General features: G+C 38.8%; 1 protein-coding gene across 2 annotated transcripts in view; it reads left to right on the top strand.

Annotated features, from left to right (window-relative positions):
• Nucleotides 1-16,052: 16,052 nt before the first annotated feature.
• STX7 (syntaxin 7) overlaps nucleotides 16,053-16,422 on the top strand; it is a 42,071-nt gene continuing 41,701 nt past the window's right edge. Inside the window, exon 1 of one of the 2 annotated variants that reach the window (XM_008586807.1) lies at nucleotides 16,053-16,224. The gene's annotated coding sequence lies outside the window, so the exon portion shown is untranslated. Of the gene's footprint in view, nucleotides 16,231-16,422 lie in introns of both variants that reach the window. The other variant, XM_008586801.1, reaches the window with a different exon arrangement.

The raw sequence follows: 16,422 nt of genomic DNA, 5'->3' as shown, positions 1-16,422 counted from the left end.
CTCTGTTCTTTTTGTTCAAAATTGCTTTAGCTGTATGGAGTCTTTTGTGGTTCCATACAATTATGAGATAGTTTTTCTATTTCTGTGAAGAATGTAATTGGTATTTTGATAGGGACTGCATTGAATGTGTAGATTGGTTTAGGTAACATGGACATTTTGATGATGTTAATTTTTTTGACCCATGAACATGGAATCTCTTTCCATTTACCCACTTCCTCTTCAGTTATTTTTCACAAATGTTTTATAGTTTTCATAGTAGAGGTCTTTCAACTCCTTGGTTAAATATACTCCTAGGTATTTCTTTTTTTTTTTTTTTGGTAGTTATTGTAAATGGGGTTATTTTTCTGATTTCTTCTTCAGCTATTGAATTATCGACAAATAAGAAGTCTACTGATTTTTGTGTTTGATCCGTATCCTGCTACTATACTGAATTCATTTATTAGTTCTAGTTATCTTTTTTTGGAGTTTTTAGGGTTTTTGTATGTATATGATCATGTCATCTGCAAATAGGTATAGTTTGACATCTTCCTTTCAAATTCAAATATCCTTTATTGCTTTCTCTTGCCTTATTGAGCTGGCTAGAACTTCCAGTACTATGTTGAATAAGAGTGGGAAAAGTGGGCATCCTTGTCTTGTTCCAGATCTTAGAGAAAAAGCTTCCAATTTTCATCCACTCAGTATGATATTAACTGTGGGTTTGTCATATATGGCCTTTATTATACCTAACTTTTGAGTGTTTTAATCATGAAAGGGTGTTGGATTTTATCAAATGCTTTTTCTGCATTTATTGAGATGATCACATGGTTATTTTCCTTTGTTCCATTAATGCGGTGTATCACATTTATTGATTTTTGTATGTTGAACCATCCTTGCTTCCCTGAGATGAATCCCACATGATCATGAGTATGATCATTTTAATGTGTTGTTGGATTCTGTTTGCTAGGATTTTGTTGAAGATTTTTGTATCTGTATTCATTAGGGATATTGGTCTGTGGTTTTCTCTTTTAGTTGTGTCTTTTTCCAGTTTGGGTATGAGGGTAATGCTTGCCTACCAGAATGAATTTGGAAGTATTTCCTCCTCTTCAGTTTTTTGGAAGAGTTTGAGATGAATTGGTATTAGTTCTTCTTTAATTGTTTGGTAGAATTTGGCAGTGAAGCCATTTGGTCCTGGGGTTTTCTTTGTTGGAAGGATTTTTATAAATGCTTCAATCTCATTACTTGTTTTGGTCTGTTTAGGTTTTTTAGCTTTTTGTGATTCAACTTTGGTAAGTTGTGTGTGTCCAGGAATTTATCTTTTTCTTCTAGCTTTTGCAGTTTGTTTGTATATAGTTGTTTGTAGTAGTCTCTTATGGTCCTTTGTATTTCTGTGGTATCAGTTGAAATGTCTCTTTTTTCATTTCTGATTTTATTTATCTGAGTCTTCTCTCTTTTTTTATTCATTAGTCTAGCTAAAGATTTGTCAATTTCGTTAATCTTTTCAAAAAACCAACTCTTTGTTTCATCATCTTTTGTACTGTTTTTTTACTCTCTAATTCTGCTCTGATCTCTGTTATTTCTCTCCTTTTACTGATTTTGTGTTTGGTTTGTTCTTGCTTTTCCAGCTCCTTGAGGTATACTGCTAATTTGTTTATTTGGAGTCTTTCTTCTTTTTTGATGTAGGCATTTATTGCTATAAACTTCCCTCTTCGAATTGCTTTTGCTGTACCCCATAGCTTCAGGTATGTTGTGTTTTCATTTTCATTTGTTTCCAGGAATTTTTTAATGTCCTTCTTGATTTCTTCTTTGACCCATTTGTTGTTTAGGAGCATATTGTTTAATTTTTATGTATTCATATGGTTGTTGATTTCTAGTTTTGTTTCATTGTGGTTGGGCAAGGTAGCTGATATGATTTTGATTTTTTAAAAGTTTATTGAGACTTGTTATGTGTCCTAACATATGGTCTATTATACAGAATGTTCCATGTGCTGCTGAGAAGAATGTATATTCTGCAGCTGTTGGATGAAATGTTCTATAAATATCCATTAGGTCAAGTCAGCCTATAGTAGAGATTAATTCTGATGTTTACTGGTTAATTCTCTGTCTGGATGATCAGTCCTTTTCTGCAAATAGGGAATTAAAGTCCCCAACTATTGTTGTGTTGGAGTCTATCTCTCCCACTAGGTCCAATAGTAATTGCTTTATATAACTTGGGATTCCAGAGTTGGAAGTACATTTACTTAGAATTGTTATATCCTCTTGTTGAATTGATCACTTTATCATTACGTAATGACCCTCCTTATCTTTTTTACTTTCCTTGGCTAGAAGTCTATTTTATCTGATAAAAGTATTGCTATTCCTGCTCTTTTCTGGTTTCCATTTGCATGAAATATCTTTTTCCATCCCTTCACTTTCAGCCAGAGTGTGTCTTTATCAGTTAAGTGAGTTTCTTGTAGGTGGCATATTATTGGTTCTTGTTATATAATCCATTCAGCCACTCTGTGTATTTAAACTGGGGCATTTAATATGTTTACATTTAGGGTTGTTATTGATATAGGGTCTCATTACTGCCATTTGCTATTTTTTTTTTTTCCTGGTTGTTTTGTAGATCCTCTTTTTTCAGTCTTTCTTGTGATTGGGTGGTTTTCTCTAGGTTTATATTTTGGTATCTTCCTATTTATTTTTAGTATGTCCCTTCCTAGGTTTTGCCTTATGGTTACCATGAGGCTTACAAAAAAATGCTATATTTATATCAAATTATTTTAGGCTAAGAACAACTTAACTTTGATATCTAATAAAAATTTTAAAAGCAGATCTACACTTTGTCATCATTCCTTCCCAATTTTTGACATTTTGTTGTTCCAAGTTACACCTTTTAATATTGCCTGTCTCTTATATGGTTGTTGTAAATGTTAATGTATTTTGAGATTTATCCTGTAGCCTTTATACTAAGGATAAAAGTGGTTTATTCACCACCCTTGCAACACTGGAATATTCTAAGGTTGTCTATGTACTTACTTTACTAATGAGTTATATACCTTCAGGTGTTTTCTTGCCACTCTTCAGCAACTTTTTTTTTTTCAGAATAAAGAGCTCCCTTTAGCATTTCTTGCAGGGCAGGTCTACTGTTGATAATTTTCCTTAGCTTTTGTCTGGGAAAGATGTTATTTCTCCTTCATATTTGAAAGATAGTTTTGCTGGATACAGAATTCTTGGCTGATAGTCTTTTTCCTTTAGCACTTTGAATATATCATCCCATTCTCTCCTGGTCTTTAGAGTTTTTACTGAGAAATCTGCTGAGAGGTATATTGGACTCTGTTGAATGTTATGTGTTTCTTTTCTCTTGCTGCTTTCAATATTCTCTTTGTCTTTGGTTTTTAATAATTTGATTATGATGTGTCTTGGGGTATTCCTCCTTGGATTGAATTTGATTGGCAACCTCTGAACATCCTATACCTGGATGCTGTCATCTTTCTCTACACAAGTAACCAATTTACAACTATTAAAAAGCAAAGACTACTAATCTGGGACCACTGGAGCTGGGGGAAGTAGAGGAGAGACCCACGGAGTTCATGAAGGTGTGAAAGGTCACAGCAAGAGGGTGTAGGGATGGCACCTATCATTCTAAGCCCTGGTTGCTTCTGAGGCACCTATCATTCTAAGCCCTGGTTGCTTCTGAGCCACCCAGTAGAGGGTAGGGAGTGACTGCTGCACATGGATCAAAGCTGGGAAAAGCCACAGTGGCACCCTTTGCACAAACCTGCTTGGAGTCTTTAGGGGAGAAGAGGGCTTTGCAGCACACCATAAAACCCTTAAAGACCACTGGCAGGATTCCACTGGACCTGCATAGTAGCAAGCAACTGCAGCCAACTGGAGAAAGGAGCCACCCAAAGGCTAATGAGTTATCATGAGGAACGTGTACATGGCTTGCCCCAGGGGAAGCAGTTAGAGTGCAGGAGAAAGGCTGGCCCTCCAGGAAAACGTTGGGTACTGCAAGGGCAGCTGGTCTCAGTGGAAACCAGTCAGGGCATTAGTACTGCAGGGCATGCAATCTGCAAGAAAGACTCAGTCCTGGGCCAGAATTTCCACACCACCCAGACCTGGGAATGATTAATTATCTGCACAAAAATCCTTCCCCTGAGAATCTGTAGCAAAGTAGCAATTTTGCTCAAGCAAAGAGGAAAAGGTCTGGTCCCCACAGGAAGTTCCCCCAACTTGGGAACTAACCATAGGACAGCACATTAGTTCCTCTGCAAAGTGTAAGTGGTGGTGGTAGCTATTAAGCCACCACAGAAAACAACAAAAGGCCCACAGACCAGAGATGAAGCTCTGATAACAACCTACAAAACCTAGAAGTGGTAGCAGTCTCCTCAAATGCACAGGCATCAAAGACACAAAGACAGAGAACAGAGAAATATGCAAACACCAAAGGAAACAAACAAAACGTGAGTGATGGACACAGAGGAACAGCAGCTCTATGAAATTTCTGATCGAGCAGAAATACAGAAAGAAAATTAAATGATATCTGGAAAAAAATTCAGGAGCAGAACAAGAATCTTGACAAAGGAGTAGAATCAATTTTTTAAAAATAGAAATTGTAGAAATAATACATAATGTGAATTTTAAAACTTGATAAAAAGTGCCAACAGCAGAATTAATCAAACAAAACAAAGAATTGATGAGCTTGAAGATAAGACACACTAAGTTATCCCATCAGAGGAGCAAAAAGAAAAAAGCATAAGAAAACATGAAACAGAAATAGAGCAAATGTAAGACTCTCTCAAGCAAAATAACCTCCACATAATTGCCATACCTGAAGGAGAAGAAAAAGGAAGAGACCTAGAAAGCATATTCAAGAAAATAATGAGTGAAAATATCCCAAGTATGGAGAAAGATGACAACATCCAGGTATAGGATTTGCCAATCAAATTCAACCCAAGGAGGAACACCCCAAGACACATCATAGTCAAACTATGGGGAGAAAACACCCTGATCAATACAGGTGTCATCCTGAGGGAAGTGGTATGTGCTCTTTACCACCTAGCAGCACACTATGCTTTTTACCCCATTGTCATATTATGAGTCTTGGAGCCAAGAGCCAAGTCATAGAGGCAAGAATAGAAATGTAGAAAGGTGATATTTCCCATAAATACCCACTTGAAAAACCTTTCTTTCCATAATAATAACTTTGGTCTCTGATGGTTTAGGGATTTATTAACCAGTGGAGGAATGCATATGCATTAATTTCAATGACTTTAGCCAATAATTTAATTGAATTTGAATAATTTCATAAGATTACCATGTGGCGATTTGGGGTTCCTAATGCCAATGGGCAAATAGACATAAAAGGTGGTTAGTATATTTGCTACTGCAGCAAATCCTAGGTTGCTGCTGTGCAGTGAATACAGTAAAGTATATGGCTAGGACTCATGCTTATTAAATGAGTGTGAAATGTTAAGGAATAACTTAACAACTCAATAAAGGCAGGATTCCTAAAGGCTCGGTTTTCTCAGAAATAAAACATTCCCACTGAATAGAGAAATCCGACCGCCAAGGTACTGACTGAAGGCAAAAGGAAAAAGGACTAGGTAGTGGGAAAGAAAAGACAAACATAAAATATAACCACACGACCAATCATGGAAAAGGGAATTGTTCATTTAACCCAATTTTCCCAATATTCTAATTTTTAAATTTGTATGGTATACTTTTCCCATTTCTTTTATCTCCATCTCACAGAATGTATTAGTGGTGTTTAATTGTATTATTTAGTCTATAAGTTATTGAATATTGAGAGAGGATTGTAACAGAACTAGAGGAGGAAGGTATGCCACCCAGAAAAATGAAGTTGGAGCTGGAAGCAATAACTGGGAGGACTGAGTTGCCACTTGAGTAAGAGGTGTATGTGTTTGGGGTTATACAAGGAATTATTATGGGATGAGGAACAGAAGCACTTTTAAGGATAAAGTATGAAGAAAAATCTGTGATAATTGTAGAAAACAATATGAGTTTGAGTACCAAATATTTAAATATTCTTCCTATTGATATGGAATACCAAGAGAGAGGAAATCGGGTCCCATGTTATAATATTGGCCCTCTCCCTGCACTGCTCCTCCCCAGTGTCTAAAGCATGCATGCCGGTGCCACTCAGAACCCAAGGTGTGACGCAAACACAGAGTGATTAGACATTCTTCATCTGTCCTGTTTCCACGGGGACAGAGTCTAGCTAAGATCGAAAGTTCCTGTAGTGGCTTCCTAAGTGCATCACCTAGTGGTGGAATCTTCACTTGGTTCCTCTCTGGACCTGGTCCTCCTGCCTTCCTGTAGATTTTGGGATCTTTCCTACACCTTTCTAATAAATTAACTTTCTGCCTAAAATAACCTGAAAATGATTTGACATTGTGGATGAGACTTAATGAAAATTTCAGCATGATTCCTTGCATTCTGGCCTAGACAACCTGGTGGAGGAGAAAGTTTGGGTAGACAGTGGGGAGGGAAGATTTCCAGTTGGAATGCCTTGAAATTGAGAGGCCTTTGGGCAGTCAAATTGGGAACTGTCCAAAAAACAAATGGATAGATCTCCGTAGAGCTCAAAAGAGTAGAAAGATTTGGGGGGGGACCATATCTTATATGTCATAATTAATTATTCAAGGAACTAAAAGTGTTAAAGAAATGATTATTGATTATGAGTATAGTGTGTGTCAGGCACCTACTAAATGTCACTATAAACTCAGGTCACATGCAAGTCAATTAATGACTTTACAATTCCACACTATGGCCTGAATAAAACTGTCTACGATGATGAATTTATTTCGTGAAGTATGGAACAAGTTAGATATAATAATTATTCTGAAATTTCCATTATTAGAGTGTTTCTTGACCAAAATCTTATTGACACAATATTCTCCATCACCTGGTTCAAGTGATATAATAATTTTTTTCAACAATTAAAAAAATTTCCACTTCTTAACTAATCAATGTCAGAAGATATCTTCAGTTAGCATAGTTTTCTTGATTAAAACAAACAAACAGAAAAAACAAACTTCTAAATACTATTTTCTTGGTTTTGAGGGAAGTTCATTTGTACTTTAGAAATAGTTTGTTTAACAATAATATATTTAAAACGTGAAAATAAAAAACGTCTAATACTAAAAATTATGGTTGCTAGAAAATAAGGTCCCTAAAGTAGCAGGTAAAAGTATGAAGGGGATTGGGACATATTACTCATTATTTCTTGGAATTTCTTTATTACTGAACTATTTCAAAGGTACTATCCATTTTATTTGACATCCCTCTTATTCTCCTATACTCTGCTGCCTCTTAGTGGTCAATATAAACAATGCTGAGCTGATCAAACAAGAGGACTCCAAAGTTAAAGAGGTAAATATCCAGAAGGGAAGTGTGTCTGTTTAAAAATGAGGTCCACACCAAACACTTTGAAAGATGCCAGTTAGGTGGCTATCTACTCTCTCCCTTTCAAGCCAACCCTCCATAAAAATCACTCAAAGAAATATTTTTGAATTGTTGCCTTCATTAGAATCACACGAAATGCCTAAGATTTCCAGATCCTACACCCGGAAGTTCTAATCTCTAGGTCTAAAGTGAAACCTAAAGCATGCTTTTTAAATCAAGCACTCCAAATGATTTTAGCATTCCACAGACAGCTTTTTGAGAAACACTGCTCCAGGAGAAGTAGCACTATTATAAAGAGCGAGCTCTAAACCTGGCGTTAGAAGAATCGGGGGCATTCATTCCACTCTCGCTTGTTAAGCACTTTCAAAAGTAGGCACCTATGCCAGGTGTTAAGAATGCAGATAAAAGCCACAGTCCCTGGCCTGAATAAGTTCATAGTCTAGTTTGGGAGAGACCAAGTAAACACTTGCAATGCCTTGAGATAAGTACTCTGAGAAGGGACACTTCTGGGAGGGGGGAGAACTGGAGGGGAGGGACTTCTGGAGACCCAAGCCAAAGTCATTCACTGTCAAAAGTTCTATGGATTGAGTTGGTAAGGACAAGTGGCATTCAAGTTTCTAATTTGTGTGACCCTGCACACATCACCAAACTCTCTGAGCCTCAATTTATCATTTGTGTGAGAAAAAAAACGAGGTAATATACATGTGGATTTATAATTGCTCAGCTGTTCCGTGCCTTTCACTTTTACTTGAGTGTGTTTACAGTTTAAATTGTGTTTGTAATAGATAAAATAACTGACCCTAAGATGCAATCCATTGACTCCAAATAACGCTGATCCAGTGTTTTATGGACTTATTTGCATATGCAGCTACTTCAAAAAGTTCATGAAAAAATAGATTTAACAGATAATACGAATCTTTCCATAAACTTTTTGAAGTACCTTTGTGTATGTGATTCGCAGGTCTGTTGAAGAGCAGTTTGTTATTCTTGCAACTAAACCAGGTAAGATCCTAACTGCTGACAGACTTCATTGTTAATTTCATGATTATTACCAAGCAGAAATCTTTAATACATTTTTGTTTAGTCTTGCCATTGGTCACGGAACTTCAGTTAAACCTGATAAGGTCCAAATGGAGAAGACAACGAGATAAGTGAGATGAGGGGAGACATGATCTGCAGAGAGAGAGAGTGAAAAGAAAAGGATAGAAAGACAGAAAAAGAGACAGAGGGAACCAGAGAAAAAGATGATTTCCCATTACCCCCGCCTCCACATTTCAGTAATCCTTATTCCTCCTTCAGAGCCCAGCAACATAAATGCCTCCTTCTTCCTGCAGTCCTTCCTGAAGCAAAGTCACCATCTATGCATGGTGTTTATATGTCACCCATGACTCTTGTAATAATGAGAACCAAAACTTACTGAGCACTTACCTGGTGCTGGGTACTCTCACAAGTGTTCTCCAATGTTAACCCATTGAATTGTCGCAACCGTATTAGGTAATATTATGATCTCTACTTGATTTGTGAAAACGAAGATACATGGACTTTAAGTATTTTCTCCAAATTCAGAAAAAAAGTGGCAGAACTAAGTATAAAACCTGTGTCCCTGTTACCTACCCTTACTGTAAGCTATTTGAAAGCAAGGACTTTTTAGTCCTTTCTTTTCTTTAACCACCTAAATTCAGTGGCTTGTGAAAAGTGAGACACCAAAAAGATATTGATGACTTAAAGAAAGGGAAAAAAAGAAGTTGGAGAGAAAGTGGTTTAGCAAGTTTTGAGAAGAATGTTAATTGGAGGTCATAACTAGGAATATTCAAGGCCAAGTCTCAGCTGTTTTTCTCCTAACCTTTAGTTGTGATTAGTTGATTAACTATTATAGGAAACCCTTCAATATTTTTAATATTTATGCTTTTAAAGAGTGCACTCTAGAATAATTTTGCCACAAATTGAATCTATATAAATCATTCTTTCTTCAGCTATAGCAACCAGAGAATTATCATCCCAGGGTCAATTACTGCCCTGAGCTATGATATTCCCACTGTACCCCACTCCCTGACTACCTTTTATTTATTTTCAAATAGAAGGTGGCTTGATTTATTTTCCCCATGTATTTGGTTAAAAGAAAGAATTAAATAGTTCGTAAGTCTATAAAGCAAAAAGTTACAAAGTTAAAGTCTGCATGTTTATTCTGTCAAGATACTGGTTTTTCTCTATATTTTTCTCAAGAATGATATCATAACACATATTTCATTTTGTAACTGAATTTTCATATTTAATGTATGGCAGACACCTTAGAATGTCAATAATATATATTTAATAATACTAGCTATACTACTACATTTATATTACAGTGTGTGAGATATTACATACTTTCATGTATTAACTCATTTAATCCTCCCATCGAGCCTATGAAGTATATACATCTGTATTTCCCAGGAAAGAGAATTGAGGCACAGAGCGGTTAAGTGAATTGCCCAAGATCACACATCTATAACCGCTAGAGCTGGGGTTTGAAACCCAGGCAGTCTGACTCTAGAGAGTACACTCTCAATCACCATGCTATGCTCTGTATCTTTGTTAATGGCCATATAATATTTCATTGTTATGCCTGTGTAAATGTCCTTAATCAATCCCATTGGCAGATATTTGTGTTGTTCCCAAATGTTTGATATTAAAAACAATACTGTGATATGTCGTTGCAGCAACTTGTCCAAGTATTTCCTCTGTATAAATTTTTAAACATGAGGTTGATGGGCTAAAGAGTTAACTACATTTAAAAGTTTGCAAAAAAAACTGTACCAATTTACAGAGCTGCTACACTGTAAATAAGAGAGTGCCCATTCCCTCATATACCTACCCCTTGCCAACACTGGGTATTATCATTCTTTCTCATATTGCCAGTCTCTTAGGTCTGAAATGCTTAATTTTACCCGAGCCCTGTGATCCTGGAAAGCAGTGATGTTTAAAGAAATTCTCCCATGTTTTGCATCCTGGGAAATGAGCATAGCAAAGAACCCCCTTCTCCATGTGACTTAGATAAGACTTAAAGTGCTCCCCTTGTTTCCCTATGACAAGGCCAGACAGACCCTCCAAATTCCCATTCTTTGCCTCATCAATGGTTGGCTGCACTTGTGTGTGGTCTCCACTAATCAATCAGAACAAAAAGCTTGTTAACAAAACTTCAGTTAAGACTCTCTCCTTGCCTCAGGTCCCTGAACTTTGGTCCACTCTCAGCCCAAGCCAGCAAGCAGCCAGCCCCTCCCTAACAGCCCCTCCTGAGAAGAGGGCAGTCTCATGGTAAAACATTCTCTGAACCTCTGGCTGATCTTGTAACTCCTATTCATCCCACTTCCCCACACCCACTTAGTCTTGTTTACCCCTCTCTCTAAAAGAAAAATCCTTTTGTCTAATCTGTTAGACAATTGCAGATCTCATGGTCAAAGTGTCCTCTCTATTGCAATAGTCCCTTCTCTCCACTGCAGTAACTTTTCCATTAATCCTCTCTTTACTAAGGCCAGATTTGTTTCAATTTGACAAGTCAAAACAACAACAAAACACCTTGTTCTATTCCTATTTCGTTTTTATTTGTGCCCTTTTGTTTGCTATTCAAATGTGATTATTGTCTATTTTGATTCATTCCTGTACAATTTATAAACCTCCCCAGATTTGCTCAGTCCCAGGTGCCTCTAGGACTTTAGCCATTTGTTCCCAGCCAATTCCGGTCACCAAGGACATTGCCTTATTAATACCACTGGGTCTCAGCCTCCCCCATATTAAGGCTGGGTTTCTGCAAAGCCTCCATCTCATGCTCTGAGTGTGAGCCACAGCAGTGCTGCCAGCACACAGTTCCAAACCAATTCTATCCACAGAGGCTCTGACTTCTCTCCTAATTTCCACCTCAAACATGCATAGTTCTCTGTTCTGGATCCGGTTTCTGGAAAGACTGGGCAAAACAACCTGGAAGTATAGGGGACTGAATGCCCCAGGGAGTGAATGCTGATCCATGAGAATCAAGAGAAGGAAAGGAGGCAGCAGGAGTACCCCTCCCCTCTCCCCTTTCCCTCACACCCCTCCAAATTGTGCTCCAAGGCACAGTGGTTCTATAAGACCTGTCTGGAAGATGCTTCACATCACTGGCCCTACAGAACTGAGCAATGTTTTCTTGGAGATATGCCAGTATGTCTTTGCTCCCCCTCCTTTCCAGCCTCTCTTCCCTTTTGCTGACCATGCCTTGCTGCCCTCTGATTACTGGTAAACCTAGGTATGTAAAGTTTTGCCTTAGGCTCTGTCCTTTAGGAAACTTAAACTAAGACTTCTGTAAATTGTCTATTCTGAGCTTTTGACAATTTTTCTAGCATGGAGTCTTAGGTTGGCTTCTCCAGACACAGAGACTGAGGTAGAGAACAAGAGAATTGGGAAGAACATTCCACAGGAGAAGGTGATTAAGAAAGTAGAATGAACAGGGGAAAAGCTAAGAATGTGGTCTCAGCTAGAGACTAGCTTCGGTCAGATCCCACAGGGAAGCTCTGGAGCACAAGTTGCACCACAAAATTAGTTCCACCAGAAGTCCAGGGGCTGATGTCAATTTGCCACTGTCTAAAGTCTGGGGGGTGCAGTGCCAGGGGATATTGACTCTGGGTGGGGCAGCTCCCCTTAGGGCAAGGGCAATTCTCCAGAGAATTTACAAGTGTGCTCCGTGAATCTTCAAGAATGTTATATAATATGTCTCCTGAACATTTCTCTGTAGACCAATTCCCTGATTCCTTCCCTCAGGCTACACAATCCTCTACCTCTGTCCAGTCCAAGCACTTTCATTTTTACGAAATATATTTTAGGGCATGCTGCAGTCATGGGATGGCATGAAGTCTGAAGTGACATTTTCAGAGTGTTGCTTCAAATATTCAGTGGTGGCTTTGAAGATAATAAAGTTGAGTAGAACTAGAGGTCCAATATCCAATGAGGAGGCTGTTGCGGTGGATCAGGATGCCAACAATAAGGAAAACAGAGAATGCGCACATGAACAATATTTAGGAGGTAAAATTAGAAATGAATCTCCCAATTATTGGGTTATAATTGCCCATGTAAGATTTCCGGGGGATGCCTATTTATTACCTCCTTGTTTAAAAGTAAGAGCAAAATCTATTCTGTGCTTGGCATATGACTAGGCACTTGAGTGGTCTTAGAAAACAAATAGACTAGAGACACATGGAAGGTGCTTAAAAGTAAGGTACAATTAAACTAACTCTAGCTTATTAAATATTAATTTAAGCTTCCTTTTAATCTAGCACAGATTTCTTTAAACATCTGTGGTTTTCCCATTATATTATAAATCAAAAACAAACTTTTGCAAATTTGTACCTTTCATTTATCAATAAATTTCTTGTCTTGCTGTATTCACCTTTTAGTGCCTTTTACTTCTACCAGAAGATCACATGGTGGTCATTTTAAAAATATTTTTAGTTCAGTAACTATTAAATGAATGGACAATTATCTCCTTCCACTCACTGAAATTGCTATTCCAGACACTGGAAATACAGCAATGGACAGTTCTCCATCCTACATGGCAGAGATTACATAGGTGGTATTTATATTGATAAGGACACAACAAATGTGCAGGTAACAATTCCCACTCAGGGATTTCTGATTGCTCTCAAAATCTCTCCAAGCAGCCCCAAATCCCTAAAATCACTAGCTCTGAAAAATCCAAATTGCAAGGCTTCTGTGGTGGGTAACTTGTGCACAATAAAAGATCTGTTTTCAGAAAAGTGACATTATCACTTGTACAATGAGGAGACTTTTTGAGTCCTACAAGCTTCAAAGCACATAACCAAATTTCACTTGGTAGCAGGAGATGCTTAGATGAAATACTATAAATGTCAGGAACTCTTTTGCAATTCATTTATCCTCTGTGCCTCTAAATTTTGCAAGATCACCTAGGCCACACTTATTTTTTTTCATATGAATACAAAGGGCTAAAATCTTATTCTTAGGTTTTCAAAAGATCTGGGAGGAATCCATTCATAATGTATTTTAAAACACGAAAAATTGGAATGAGCCCAGAGGAGGATTCAGACAGCTAAGTCTTGATCCCAATACAGCCAGTAACTAGCAGGGCAACCTGAAGAGGCCACTTAACCTCCACTTCTTCCATAGTGCTTTGTACCTTCCCTTCCCACAGCCCAGGGTTCTATCAAAGGGAACATGAATGGATGTTTGGAAACTGCACTAGACCTCATGCAGATGTAAGATCTTTGCATTATAGTTCCTTAAATGGTAGAAATGCTTCTTCTTAAGTTCACCAACCACTTCCTAATTCTCAAACTCAGTGTACAACTTGTGGTTCTCAATTTACTTGAACTTTTTGTGACCAGTGACATTCATAGACTATTCCCTCTTTTTAAAATGTTTTCCTTTATTCTCCAGTTCACCTTTTCCTGGTATTATTTTCCTGTTTTACTCCTTTTCAAGGTTTGTCTTTCTCCGTCCATCGCTTAAACACATACCATTCCACACTTAATGTTAGGGAGCACATCTATTACCATAGCTCCAATCAGAACACTTCCTGAACTCCAGCTCACATTTTCAAGTACCTATAGGACACTGGACATCTCGAACTGGAGATCACTTTCCCAAAATCTTAAACACAACATGTCAAAAGCTAAACTTATTTTCACTTCACCACTTCCATTCTTAAACTGCCATTGCTTTATTAGCAATCTTAGATCTCAGAGAGCTGTATCATGTTCAGCTCATTTTTGCATGTCCTGAGAATAGGAGTCATCTCTTTCATTCCCCATAACTAGTTGATTTCCAAGTCTTCCTAAATATTGCTTAGGCCAATCTCCACCTTTTCTCTTCCAAAGTATTTGCCTTAGTGCAGTCCTTCAGTATCTCTGACAATGGATAGATTCTCAGTTGGGGTTGCTGCTATTGCAATAGCCCCATAAGTGGTCTCTCTCTCTCTCTGCCTCCAGTCTCAGTGTTATTTCCCTTTAATTTTCCCTTCTTCTCCAGAGTTTTCTTTATAGTGTGGAATAATGAGCACATCACACACTTGCTTAAAAACCTTTAATGGTTTAACTCTTATTAGAAAGCTATTTAACATGATATTGAGACATTTTAATTTAAGAACCTCACTTGTCTTTCCAGTGAATGTCCCTCCAATTCATTCACTATGCTTTATCTAAAAAAACTTATACACAGATTCCTAAAAGTTTTCACTTGCCCATGGTATTATGAATTTTTATGTGCTCATCCTTTTGCCCTTTCCCATCTTGTCTTCCTGGTGAACTCTTCTTACACATCTTTCACTTCTCAACACTTCTTCTTTGGAATTGTCCCTGACCTCACAATAAGGCACCCCCATCTCTGGGCTCCCACTGTGCTTTGTACAAATCTATCACAGTGCCTCTTACAGTATTTGGGGAAGGACCCTACTCCTTGAGCTCCATGAGGGAAAACACCATATCCTACTCATCTTAAAATCTTCAGTGCCTGGCACAGTACCTGCTACATAGCAGGTTCTCAATGAGCACGGGCTGAATGAATGATACGGTGGGAAGATGTCTAGATTCTGAATGAGGACATCTGACCTGTGCCACTTATAATTGTCTGTGTGACTTTGATAAAGTTTCTTTAGGTTTCAGTTTCTGTAATCTATGAAATGAGGAAGTAGAGCTATATTTCCTGCAAGGGCCTCTCCAGCTTTAATGGTTGACAGTATTGCCTATTATAGAGGTTGGAACAGGTATCTCGTCTGATCACAGAATGTTTTATAAAAATTTACAAATATTCAAAACCAAAAGATTTCACATAAAAATCTGAATTTCTTCTGTATCTGGAAAAAAAGCAAATAATTTGACAATATTGGGCCAAATGCACCTGGACGTTTAATAACACATGTCCTGATGATCCTTTCAGAAAATAGTGTTGCCTTACCTTAATACAGGCAAAGGCCAAGTCAGTCTATCTTCGAATTAATTTGGTGAGGAGTTTCTTTCACTTAAAGCAATTAATGCTTTCCTTCTAACGACTACATGTTTGAAAATTTTTCACTGGAAGATTCTCTGCTCTTTCCAAACGGTGAAAACAACGTCCTGCCTTTCTGGTTTGATTTTTTGTTTGGCAGCTGGCTGGTACAGGGATAGAACCCTGGACCTTGGTGTTATCACCACCACTGCTCTAACCGACTGGAAAACCGCCAGCTCTTAATTTCTTTTCTGTTTTTTTTTGTTTGTTTGTTTTGTTTTGTTTTTTTCCTAAGTCCTACCTTTCAAGGATGCTTGGAATGACTTGAATGTGCTAGGAAAACTTGCCTACTAAGTGAGCACCCAGAGGCAATTCTTCACTTACTCCTTCATTGTTCCTGCAATGATTGCGTATTTGCTTTCGCGTTTTTAAAAGGAGCTGTGAATACTGTCTACTGCAGAGTTAAAGGCTGGGAAACAAGACAGGCATGAGCTCATGGGGCGGGGTGAAGACACGATTCTAGAGAGGCTGGCTTTACCCAATGAAGACGACAACGGCCTTCCCTTCCCTCTTCTTTTTTGCACGCAGGCTAAGGCACTCACTATCTCTATGTCAAGCTTCAAGGAATAGCTCCCTCGGAATTTTGCTGGTACCCACATTCCTAAGCTTGGAAGGGGGGGGCTGGACAGGGCCGCTGTCACTCAGCTCCGCGGGCCAATGGGAGTAGAGTGAGTCCCACCTTCTTCCCTGGGTCGTGCTGCGGGCATGCGCACTGGGCGACCCCGCGCCGCCGCCCATCAGTTGAGAGCTGCCGCTCCGGCCTCTGGAGCCCGTGGGTGACAGTGACCAGAGGAGGAGGAGGAAGCCGAAGAGGTCAGGGTAAGAGGCACCTAGGGAGGGGGGTCCCTGGCAGGGCGCCCCGGAGGCTGCACTGCGCCTCCTTGTTTGTGCGCGTCGTCAGGCGGCCGCCGCCCAACTCTGCGGCAGGCGCGCGGGAGGGGGAGGGCCGGCGCGGCTGCGGGGCGCGTTCCGCATTCCCGGCGCGCGCGGCTGCGGTCAGGCGGGCCCAGC

This window comes from Galeopterus variegatus, unplaced genomic scaffold (assembly GCF_000696425.1).
Source record: "Galeopterus variegatus unplaced genomic scaffold, G_variegatus-3.0.2 Scaffold114, whole genome shotgun sequence".
NCBI lineage: Eukaryota > Metazoa > Chordata > Mammalia > Dermoptera > Cynocephalidae > Galeopterus > Galeopterus variegatus.
Note: the sequence above shows the minus strand (reverse complement) of the source record. Positions and strands in the feature narration are given on the sequence as shown.